The sequence below is a fragment of the Dioscorea cayenensis genome, chromosome 20 (genome assembly GCF_009730915.1).
Source record: "Dioscorea cayenensis subsp. rotundata cultivar TDr96_F1 chromosome 20, TDr96_F1_v2_PseudoChromosome.rev07_lg8_w22 25.fasta, whole genome shotgun sequence".
Lineage (NCBI taxonomy): Eukaryota > Viridiplantae > Streptophyta > Magnoliopsida > Dioscoreales > Dioscoreaceae > Dioscorea > Dioscorea cayenensis.
In genome coordinates, this window is record NC_052490.1 from 14778590 (window position 1) to 14789786 (window position 11197).

The following is an 11197-nucleotide window of genomic DNA, read 5'->3' on the forward strand; positions in this document are numbered from 1 at the left end:
TAGAGGCATCGGGCGGGGACTCAAGAGTCCTCGACTACAGGGACAAATGATCGAGCAACATCTCGCTCTAGGATCTCGCTGTAATATGTCAAAACGCTCCATGAACTCCGTGGTACTCGAGTGGCTCACGTAGCCCCTAATCTCGGCAACCCTCGGCTCGGACCACACCTATAGCATTCTCGAGCCTCTCAAAGCGATCATTGGCTCCGGGAAGGTGAAAAACATACGCACTAGTGGTGGTTCCTCGGCACTGGAGGTGCCTCGGTCTCCATCGATGCGGGCTGAGGCTCGGGGGCGGGCTGGGATGCTCTAGCGTCATCACCTTCATCCTCAACTATCTCTGGGGCTGGTAGGACTAACGCAAAAACCCCTATCCGAACCCTGCGGACCATGCCCATCAACCGCATCGTCTCTAGACCCAGGGGAGCGGGTACACTCGTCTTCTCTGCTCCGCGAATCGAATTCAAGAGACCCAAGAAGATCGCTCCCAGTCTAGCATACTGTCCCTGATGTCTGATGTAATCAGCCAGGATGTGCCCTAAGTGGATCAAGACGCTCTACCATCGAGTACAAGTACAGAGAACTCCCGACGGCTCAAGACACCAGATCATGCCGCCACGGCCATTCACCCGACCTACTCATGATGGCCTCGCAAATATCTCGTAGGCAGTGTCGGGAAAAGTACGTGGCCTTGGACACCCCTAGCTCAGATCGACCTTGACCACATAGCACTCGTAAGCTCTCTCAGGGGTCAAGGTTCCGGGGATAATCGAGGGCAACTCGTGCATACTCCTCTGCAGCTGTGAATGCCTCCTTGTATAGGCCAAGTAGTATGGAAAACTGCGTAATGCTCAAGCTATGGTGGCATCCAAATACTCTGAACTGAATGGTGCCCAAACTGTCGAAGCTTCCATACACTCTATCAAACTCAAACGAGGAGAGCACCTCAAGTGTAAACTCTCGTATGACAGGCTTTCTAATCGTCAACAACTGCCGCCAACCACCATCTGAAACCAAGTCCTCAACCTAATCAGCGAACTCATCTCCCAGCTGAAGATCTCACAGTATAGTCGTGTCCAGGAATCGAGTCTGTCCGAAGCGGAGTCGTGATAAGCGCTCGTAACTGACCTGATGTTCGAGAATCGCAAATCGCATGCCCTCGGGCTCAGAGGATGACTCGCGTGGCCTCTTATCAGGTTGCTTCTTTGACCTAGGTGTCATGATCTGCCAAATTTAAACAAAATTAGTCAAACAGTTGATAAAAACAATATTGCGAAATCTACACGGTCGGGTGGAATTTCACACACGCGTGTGGATTCACGGGCGTGAGAACCACACGGCCGTGCATCAACAATCAAAAAAATACAACTCAATAATATCTCTAACTTTCGTTCTAAACATAAATCATTGTTCCAATTGAACAAACGAAGCATTATTAACCAGATTAATCAACAGAAATCATGAATTGATGAAGAAGATGAAGAAAATGAATTTACCGACAAGGAGAAGTGAGAAAAATAAAGAGCCGACCGAAAAACTTGCTAAAAATCCCACCAAATTGGCGCAATGGACTCGGAGAATGTTGTGAGAGTGTTTTTAGTGAAAAGGAGTCGTGAAGAAGGAGAGAAATCATCCCCTTTTTAAACAGAACTCGTGACTTTTGACATTCTGGTCATCCACACAGGCGTGTGGAAATTCCCCACGCCGTGCGCCTCACTTCTAGAGCTCCACAGGGGCGTATGCACGCCCTTGTGCGCTCTCGGGAAAAAACTCTCACCGACTTAGAAACGATCTCCTACGGGCGCAGGGAAATTATCCACGCCCATGCGCCCGCACTCCACGAGGCGCGCACGCGTCCTCCGTGGCTTCCCTGGACATCCGAGAAAGATATCAAGTCTTCCACATGCCCATGTGGAAATTCCCCACGGGAATGGACATTCACAAGCCCAATTCACAGGGGCAGCCGCACGCCCTTATGTTTTCTCGGGATGGAGGGAGCAACCCTGCAGAGTTTCAGTGCAGAGGCGGAAATTACCCACGCCTATGTGTGATTCACAAGGTCACCCACAGGGGTGAGTCCACACCCCTGTGTGTTCTCGGGAAAAATCGCCCAACTCTGCAGAAGGCACACGCCTGCGCGGAAATTACCCACGGTGTGTGCGGCCGCATTATCGTCCACGTGGGCGGCCGCACGCCTGTGACCTCTCCGGATGAGTTCACAAGACACACCCCACGGGCGTGCAGAAATTCCACACGCCCGTGTGTTTTCTCTGGATAACTTAGAAAAACCTGCAGGCTCTGCAGAACTAGTCTGAACATGTCTACACACTCCGAGCCCCGCCCTATTATGCAAAATTTACTAGATAAAAACACGAAATAGAACTCAAATGACCAAACTTCGCCAATTCGCAACAAAACACATGATGAATTCTTTTAAAAACCCAAAATAAAATTGCAGCACAAGCACTTAACAATAGAAACACCAACACTTAACAATTTATTCATGCAAACAAACTAAACTAAAAGGTACAAAAATAGTAAACACTTGGGTTGCCTCCCAAGAAGTATTGTTTAATGTCACTAAGCTTGACGTATCTTTCTTACCTCACGGGGTTCATGAATGAAGGTTGCCCTCTTACCCATAACTTGAAAGCATGATGAGCAAAGTCTCTTGAGGGTAGAGTGTGTACTATCGGGCTTCGGACCACCTAGCAATCGTTCGTCCAACTCCCTTGGCTCATGTACATCTCCAACAGTCTTGGGGCGTTTTCGATGGCGTCTCCTAGCCCTCTTAATTTTTTAGAGCACATTCTTCAAGATCCCCGGGGTAGATATTTCCTCTCCATTTGAACCAAGCATCATTACTTCTTCATTGCTCTCCTCTTGGTCAAACAAACCTTCATACGGATCTGGGTTGAACATTTCCTGTATATATTCATCAACAATCTCATCTGTAGTGTCTAGAAAATACAAAGTGTCATCAAAATCGAGAGGATGCCGCATGGCTTCAGCAAGGCGGTAAGTGAGCTTATCGTCTCCGACTCTCAATGTGAGCTCTCCGCCGTCCATGTCAATCAATGCTTTGGAAGTCCGCAAGAACGGTCTCCCAAGTATCAAGGGTACATCTGCATCCTCATCGACATCTAGCACTACAAAGTCAACCAGAAAAATGTACTTGTCCACCTTGACAAGCACGTCTTCAATGATGCCTCTCGGATGTCGTACCGTTCGGTATGCTAATTGTAAAGTCATCATAGTAGGCCTAGGCTCACCCAAGCCTAGCTTTTAGAAGAAAGTATATGGCATGACGTTGATACTTGCCCCTGAATCCGCCAATGCCATTTCCTCATCTAAGTTGCCGATGTTACACGGAATATTCAAGCTTCCCGGGTCCTTCTTCTTGTTCGGCATGTTCTTTTGCAACACCGCCGAGCATGAAGCATCAAGCATCACTGAAGCACTCTCCTCCAATTTCCTCTTGTTGGTCAATAGGTCTTTCAAGAACTTTCGCATACTTAGGCATTTGAGCCAAGGCTTCAACAAAAGGAATGTTGATGTGGAGTTTCTTGAACAAACTCAAGAACTTCTTATACTGTTCATCCCCTTGGTCATTCTTCAATCTAGTGGGATAAGGGATTCTTGGCTTGAAAGGTGGGGGTGCCACCTCTTTCTCTTTGTTTGCTCCATCCTCAAGCTCTATAACCTCGGGTGCGTGTTCTTTCAGCATCTCACTCGGAAGCCTCCCTTCAACCTCACGACCACTTCTCAAAGCGATCGCCTTCACATGTTCTCTCGGGTTGGTTTCCGTGTTGCTTGGTAAACACCCATGTGGCCTTTCGGAAAGAGATTTTGCAATTTGCCCCACTTGATTTTCAAGATTGTGCAAGGAGGCGGTGTGATTGCGAAGTGTAGCCTCGACTGATTCAAACCTTGTATTTGCCGATTGAACAAATCGAGCCAAGTGCTTCTCCAAATCCGTCATTCGGGTTTCCAAGCCTCAAATTCTGTTTTTCACTTGAGGGGCTTGTTGTTGTTGTTGGAACCCCGATGGCCCCATGGTCTTCTGTGGTCCTTGATTACTCCATGAAAAGTTGGGATGATTCTTCCAACCTGAATTGTAGGTGTTGCTGTATGGATTCCCTTGAGGTCTCATTCCATTACCTACAAAGTCAACATTCTCAATCGAAGAAACATCACCAATGATGATTGGGCAATTGGAGGGAGCATGTCCTCCACCACAACCGTGCAATCGGTCATGGCTACAACTCTATTCGAGCTATAAGATCAAGCTTCTACTCAAACTCTCCACTTGGGTCGCCAATGAAGTTACCGCGATCAATTTCATGGAGACCGACCCACCTTTTTCTTCTCCCTAGCGTTCCATCTGGGTAGCTATTTAACCCCATTTCCTTAATCAATTGACGAGCCTCGTCGGGGGTTTTGCTACCTAAGGTACCTCCTCGCCACGCATCCAAGGGTTGCCTTTGTACTCGGGTTCAAACCATTGTAGAAGGTTTAAACAATCATCCACTCTGGGAATCCGTGTTGTGGACATTTCGCAGGAGTTCCTTGAACCTTTCCCATGTCTCAAATAGAGACTCCAATTCTAACTGCATAAAGGATGAGATCTCATTCCTAAGCTTTTGCTTGATTTTTCCGGGAGGGAAATAACGGGCTAGAAAAAGCTTCGCCATCTCCTCCCATGTAGTGATTGATGCTCTAGGTAATGAGTGTAGCCCATCTGCTCGCTTTCCCCTTTAAGGAAAAATGGGAAGGCTCTCAATTTGATGGCATCATCCGTCACACCATTTATCTTCGAGCATGTCGCACACCCTCGAGGAAGCTCTCTATGTATCTGTTTGGATCCTCATCGGCCAAACTGTTGAATTGTGCGGACTGCTGCAGCATATGGATGAATGCCGGCTTTAGCTCGAAGTTCTAAGTTGTAATTGGGGGACTCACAATACTCGATTGTGTCCCCAACACTGAAGGTTTGGCATAATCGGATAGTGTTCGTTGTTGCTCATTTTGTTCTGCCATGTTGTCAGATCCTACTACTTCCAAATCAGCTGAATTAGGCTATTCTTGTACAGGTTCTTTCCCTTTTTTTCTAAGTGTACGTTCAAGCTCAGGGTCTCCTTCAATCAATATTGATGGATTCCCTCGGGTCATAACCTGGAGCTGCACCAAAAGTAAAGAAAAGAAAATCAGAACGATGATAGGATAAGAAGATATGAAATAGAATGTGTAGTGAAATAGCTAAGAAACAAAGTGCAAAGTATCTCTAAACGCCTAGCTCCCCGGCAACAGTGAAAAAACTTGACAAGGTCGCTTGCTTATATCCCACAAGTGCACGGGTTTGTCAAAGTAATAATCCCGGATGAGCGGGGTCGAATCAACAGGGAGTAGGGAGTAAAGACACTTAATTCGATTCTTAGCTATGTGGAATATCAATAATGATAAGTGTGGTAATGATTCAATTCTCAGAAATTAAAAGCAACAAGTAAGAGAGCAAAAGTAAGGACATTGCTCCGCCTAGAACTATTGCTTGAAGTGTAAGACAAACTATTATGTCTCCTAACTGATGCTTAATGTGTCGTGGAGATCCTAAAATACACGGTCCCAAACCTAAGGTCAACCGTGACTAACTCTACACTACACCCCGGTGGAGAAATCGCTCAGTCTCAACACCTCACATTCTGTACAGTTGCAAGAAGCTCTAGGGATTCCAAGTGATAGACCCTATTCCAATATATAGATCTAACCCTTTGGTTCAGGCGAAAGACCCCTAGTCACAATTAAGACCCATATACTAAGGATTACTTCAATGCTTCACTCTGTTGCTCACCCAAGTAAGCCCCAGCGGAGTTCCTCTCTTAGCACTTCACTCTATTGTGACCGCAAAGAACTCTAGGAACATGGAGGTAGGATAAATCACACCGGAGGGGAAAGGGGACGCTCCGCTAACTCTTAACTCACCTTCTCAACCCTCTCCAATCTAGCAATATCTAACCCTCATGGTGTGTCACTCATCCACAAAGTCTACCAAGATGGACTCTCAAACCTAGTGTCAATCTAAGGGAGAAATCATTCAATAACCACTCAAGATTGGAACTCAATTAAAGCCATCAATTATGGAAAACATAATAAAAGGTCAATGAAACAATAACATCCTAGTGTTTACAAGTGCAAGTACCCACTAGGGGGTTTAGCTCTCTATGGAGCAAGATACAATCAATAATAAAAATAGAAAAGTGAAAACATATAATCCATAACAAAACCACCTCGAATTCAGTATCGATGATCTTGTGGAGTAGCCTCGTCCTCTCCAAAGGTCTTCTTGTCAAGCCTAGGGCACACCTCACCCGGTTGGTGTGGACGAAAGCTTCCCCAATAAGTATCTTCTAAGAAAAAACACGGTGTTGAAGCTATAGAACCACTCCAAAATCCTTGCCAAAGCCCCTCTGAACCATAGCCACAAGGATCCCAAAAGTTGGAGAAAAGATGGAGAGAAGGATGAAAGATGGATCCCCAAATCGGTATTAGTCACTGCTTTAGAAAGGGCTAGAAACGGGCATCCAAATAGGCATATGGAATTTCCACACGACCATGTGAATTTTGGAAATCTGATTTTTTGCGGGATGTGAATAGTATCCTACTACAGTACTCTGCCAAAATACTCCCAAATCCACACTATTCATCAAGGCAATATAAACAGGAACAAGTCTATGCCGTAGATCGCATCGCTACTTTAATAAAATGTCATATTGTTGAAGATCTTGCTAACATTGCACAAGTCAGAATACACAAATATGACCTCCTTTGTGCCCCTGCAAACCATGTAGTTGCTTGAGCGCATGGAGGTTGGCACACATTCACGTATCTTCGATTACAACTTGGGTCTTCACATTTGTTCACTCCAAGAATTCATCAACAAAGTACAATCGCAATTTACTTTTGGCTTCTTTCTTTTCATATTTGGCTCCACAACCCCATATGCTTAAAAAAACACAAAAAAACACATGCATTAGAGATAAAAATCGATAAAAAAATAATGCTCATCATAAGAAAAAAATACTTTGTATTCTTAGTACACAAACATTTATCAGACACTATCTAGTTTAGACCATTTGGACAGCGAGTTCGAGCATGAGCGTCACCTAGTTTTTCGATGACGACTTGGGACTGTATGATGAGGTATTCAACGATACGAGATGAGTATACTCGATTACCTACAAACTATCCCGGCATTTTTGACCTCGTAGAGAGCATACAAAGCCTTATAGGGACATGGGTAGTGACAAGGTCCCCTTATGTATATCCGCAAGTGCAGCGGGTTTGTCGAGTAATAATCCCGGATGAGCGAGTATCGAATCCATAGGGAGTAGGGAATAAAAACACTTAATTCGCTTCTTAGCTATGTGAAAGATCAATAGCGATAAGTGTGACAATGATTCAATTCTCAATGGTAAAAGCAACAAGTAAGAGAGCACGAGTGAAGAAGAAGGTAAGGCAATCGATAAAGATGGGGTACTCGGATAATGCTCCGCCTAGGGACGATCGCTTCAAGTGCAAGAACCCTCTATTATGCTTCCTAATCAATGCAATAGTGAGTCATGGAAATCCTTCATTACATAGTCCCAAATCTAAGGTCAACTATGCCTAACTCCATACATGTCCCTGCGGAGAAATCGAACAATCTCAACACCTCGCTTTTCGCATAGAATTGCAATGAGCTCTAGGGATTCCAAGTGATAAATCTCTTCCTAATTATAGACCTAACCCTTTGGTCGGTGGAAGGCCCCTAACCACGATTAAGCCATAGATACTAAGATCACCTCAATGCTTCACTCCGTTGCACTCGCAATTAAGCCCCAGCGGATGGTCATCCCTTAGACCATTCACTCTATTATGGTAGCAAGTAACTCGAGGAACGTAGGTAGAATCTATCACGTCGGAGGGGAAAGGTGACGCTCCTGTACCTCTCGACTCATCCTCTCAACCCTGTCCAACCTAGCTTTGTCTAACACTCGTGGTGTGTCACTCACTCACAAGGTTACCAACATGAACTCTCAACCCTAATGTCACTCTAGGGGAAACGTTCATACAATCAAGCATTCAAGGTTAGAACTCACAATAAACATCAATTAATTGAAAGCATAATAAAGAGATTCAATGAAATGGATACATCCTAGGTTCACAAATACCCATGTACCCACTAGGGGTTTAGCTCTCCATGGAGCTAAGTACAATCAAAGAAATAGAATGTAAAAAGCAATGAATCCATAGAAAAAAACCCCTCGATGGTCTTGTCGATGGTATTGTGGAGAGTCCTCTACTCGATCGTCCAATTATTCCCTACATGCGATTGTAGGATACGCCTCGTCGAGCGCTCCCTACCAACCTTCTTCCCTAAGGAATAGCGATGTCGAGCCATAGAACCTCTCCAAAAACCCTAGCCAATACCCCTCAAAACCCTAGCCGAAGCCCTCTCTCAAGTTGGGGAAAAGATGGAGAAAAGAATGCTGAAATCGAGGGCTGAATCGGCTTTTAAATAGAGTGGAATCGGGCGACCACACGGGCCTGTGGATTTTACACACGCCCATGTGTAATTTCCACACGGGCGTGTCTAATTTCCACATGCCCGTCTGGATTCTCTGAATTCCTGTTTTTCTCGGCACGTGTGAGCAGACAAGCGCTTTCTGATGATTGCTGCAGTGATTGTCGCAGTATGTGCTACAGTACTCTCCCAAAAATACTCCCGAATCTACTTTTCATTGAGGTAACATAAACGGGCACACGTTTATGCCGTGGATCGCTTTGCTTCTTCAATGACGGATAAGTTGATGGAGATCTTGTTCTATGTGCATAAGTCGGAATGCTTGAGTGTGAGCGCCCTTGTGGCCCTCCAAATGGTTGTGCTAACTCAAATATGGGGGAGGTTGGCGAGACACTCTAGCGTCTCGCACCCGACATATATCTTTAAGTTTGAACTTTAGCAAGATTTCCTCCAAAATCGGTGCATTGTGATCCACATTGGCTTCTTTCCTTCATAATTTTTTCTCAACCCAACGTGCATAAAAGTAACATAAAAACACACATATTAGTGTAAAAACCCGAGAAAAGTACTGCTCAACATAAGGAAAGAACGCTTCGCATTCATATCACAGAAGCACTTATCAAGTACTGTTCTTAGTAGATTGGTAAGCGGCAAGGTGACATCATAAGTGTTTTGAGCTGATAGTAGTTCTTGTACTTGTATTCAATGGTACAGAGTGAGCCAATTCATCTAGGTCATATCGTGGTCGAGTACTTGTGTCACTAGGGCTAGTATGCCAGAGTCAGTGCTTTGTTCTTAGGTCCCTATATCACCAGACTCATCATAGATATGGGTTTGTTAGATGCTATCAGGAGGGTCGAGAAGGCTATTATATCATCTCTTCTTGGCATAGAGACTATGAGATTGATGGTGATGGTCTGGAGATATGGACAATGAGTCTATGTGATGATCATGCCCCCATCTGAGACAACCGAGGATGACATAGCAAAGGGACCACAGCCAGCACTGGAGCCACAGCTTGAGGAGGTTCAGATAGAGGCATCTCCCATAGTACAGGAGACATCTCTAGTGTGTATATTTACTCCCACTCGAGCCCATGATTGATTTGAGAGGCTCGAGAGTGATGTGGGTGTATTATGGATAGAGATTACTGAGGTTTGTGCTATACAGGATGCTGAAGTCTGGTTACCTTTTTTCTGTCCCTTATGTTCCACTAATAACTGCTCATGGTCGTTTCATCAATGAGATGTCAGGCTTCTTCAAGGGTCTTGTTTCCTAAGGTACCTCCTACTGCAGCATGAAGTAGCTGCCTTGTGCTTGGAATCAACCCGTTATAGAAAGTTTGAATGATCATCCACTCGGGGAACCCATGTTAAGGACATTTCCACTGGAGCTCCTTGAACCTATCCCATGTCTCAAAAAGAGACTCCAATTCCATTTGCACAAAAGATGATATTTTATTCCTACGCTTCACGGATTTTTCCAGGAGGTAAATATCGTGCAAGAAAAGCTTTTACCATCTCCTCCCAAGTAGTGATCGATGCTCTAGGTAATGAATGTAGCCATTGCTTTGCTCTTCCTTTCAAAGAAAATGGGAAGGCTATCAACTTGATAGCATCATTCGTAACACCATTAATCTTGAGGATGTCGCACACTTCCAAGAAGTTCTCAATGTAATTGTTTGGATCCTCATCGGCCAAACCATTAAACTGTGCTAACTACTATAACATCTGGATGAAGCCCGGCTTGATGCCAAAATTCTGAGCAATGATCGGGTATCGCACAATACTAGACTATGTGCCCAAAAGCTGGGGAGTGCGGAATAAAGCGAGAGTGTCCTTTGTTGCTCATTCTATTCTGCTATCCAATCGACCCTACGACTTCTACTTGACAATTTGATTTGCTCTTGCATAGGTTATTTTCTCATCTATAAAGTGTTCGTTCAAGTTTAGGATTCTCCTTCAAACATTATCGAAGGTTTCGCTCACGTCATAAACTAGAGCTACACCCAAAGAAAGAAAACAAATCGGAACGGTCAAAGAATAAGAAAATGTGAAATAGAATAAGTGATGAATAGCTAAAATAGCAAAGTGCAAAGTGTTTCCAAAATGCCTATTCCCTGGCAACGGTGCCAAAAACTTGACAAATGGCCTTTACTTTTGTCAGGTTTTAATAGAGTGTTCTTTCCTTATGATGAGCATTACTTTTATCAGGTTTTAACGGAAATATGTGTATATTTATGTTACTTTCATGCATATAGGGTTGTGAAGCCGAATCTTATAGAAAGAAGGCAATGTAGATCGTGAGTACACCATTTGGAGGAAATCTTGAGAAGGTTCAAAAGCGAAGACATAAGTAAGGTTCAAGATGCTAGAATGTGTGCCAACCTTTTTATATTCAAGCTAGCGCAATGATTTTGTGGGCACAGAGGCAGTAACATTCTAAGTATTCCGGCTTGTGCATGTGTAACAAGATCTCCACCAACACGGCCATTCATTGAAGAAGCAAAGCGAACTACGACGTAAACATGTGCCCGTTTACGTTACCTCGATGAAAACATGGTTTGTTGAGTGTTTCGGACCGATATTGTAGCAGGGCACTGAAGTAAAACACTGTAAAAACTACTGTAGCAGGTAC

At 44.5% G+C, this 11197-nt stretch overlaps 2 non-coding genes across 2 annotated transcripts; both read left to right on the plus strand.

The window, feature by feature from the left end:
- Positions 1 to 4537: 4537 nt before the first annotated feature.
- On the plus strand, positions 4538 to 4643 carry LOC120252104. Its single transcript, XR_005533652.1, has one exon. It is a non-coding gene; the product is annotated as a small nucleolar RNA R71 (small nucleolar RNA).
- Positions 4644 to 9924: 5281 nt separating this feature from the next.
- On the plus strand, positions 9925 to 10031 carry LOC120252222. The gene has a single exon (XR_005533764.1). It is a non-coding gene; the product is annotated as a small nucleolar RNA R71 (small nucleolar RNA).
- Positions 10032 to 11197: the final 1166 nt, after the last annotated feature.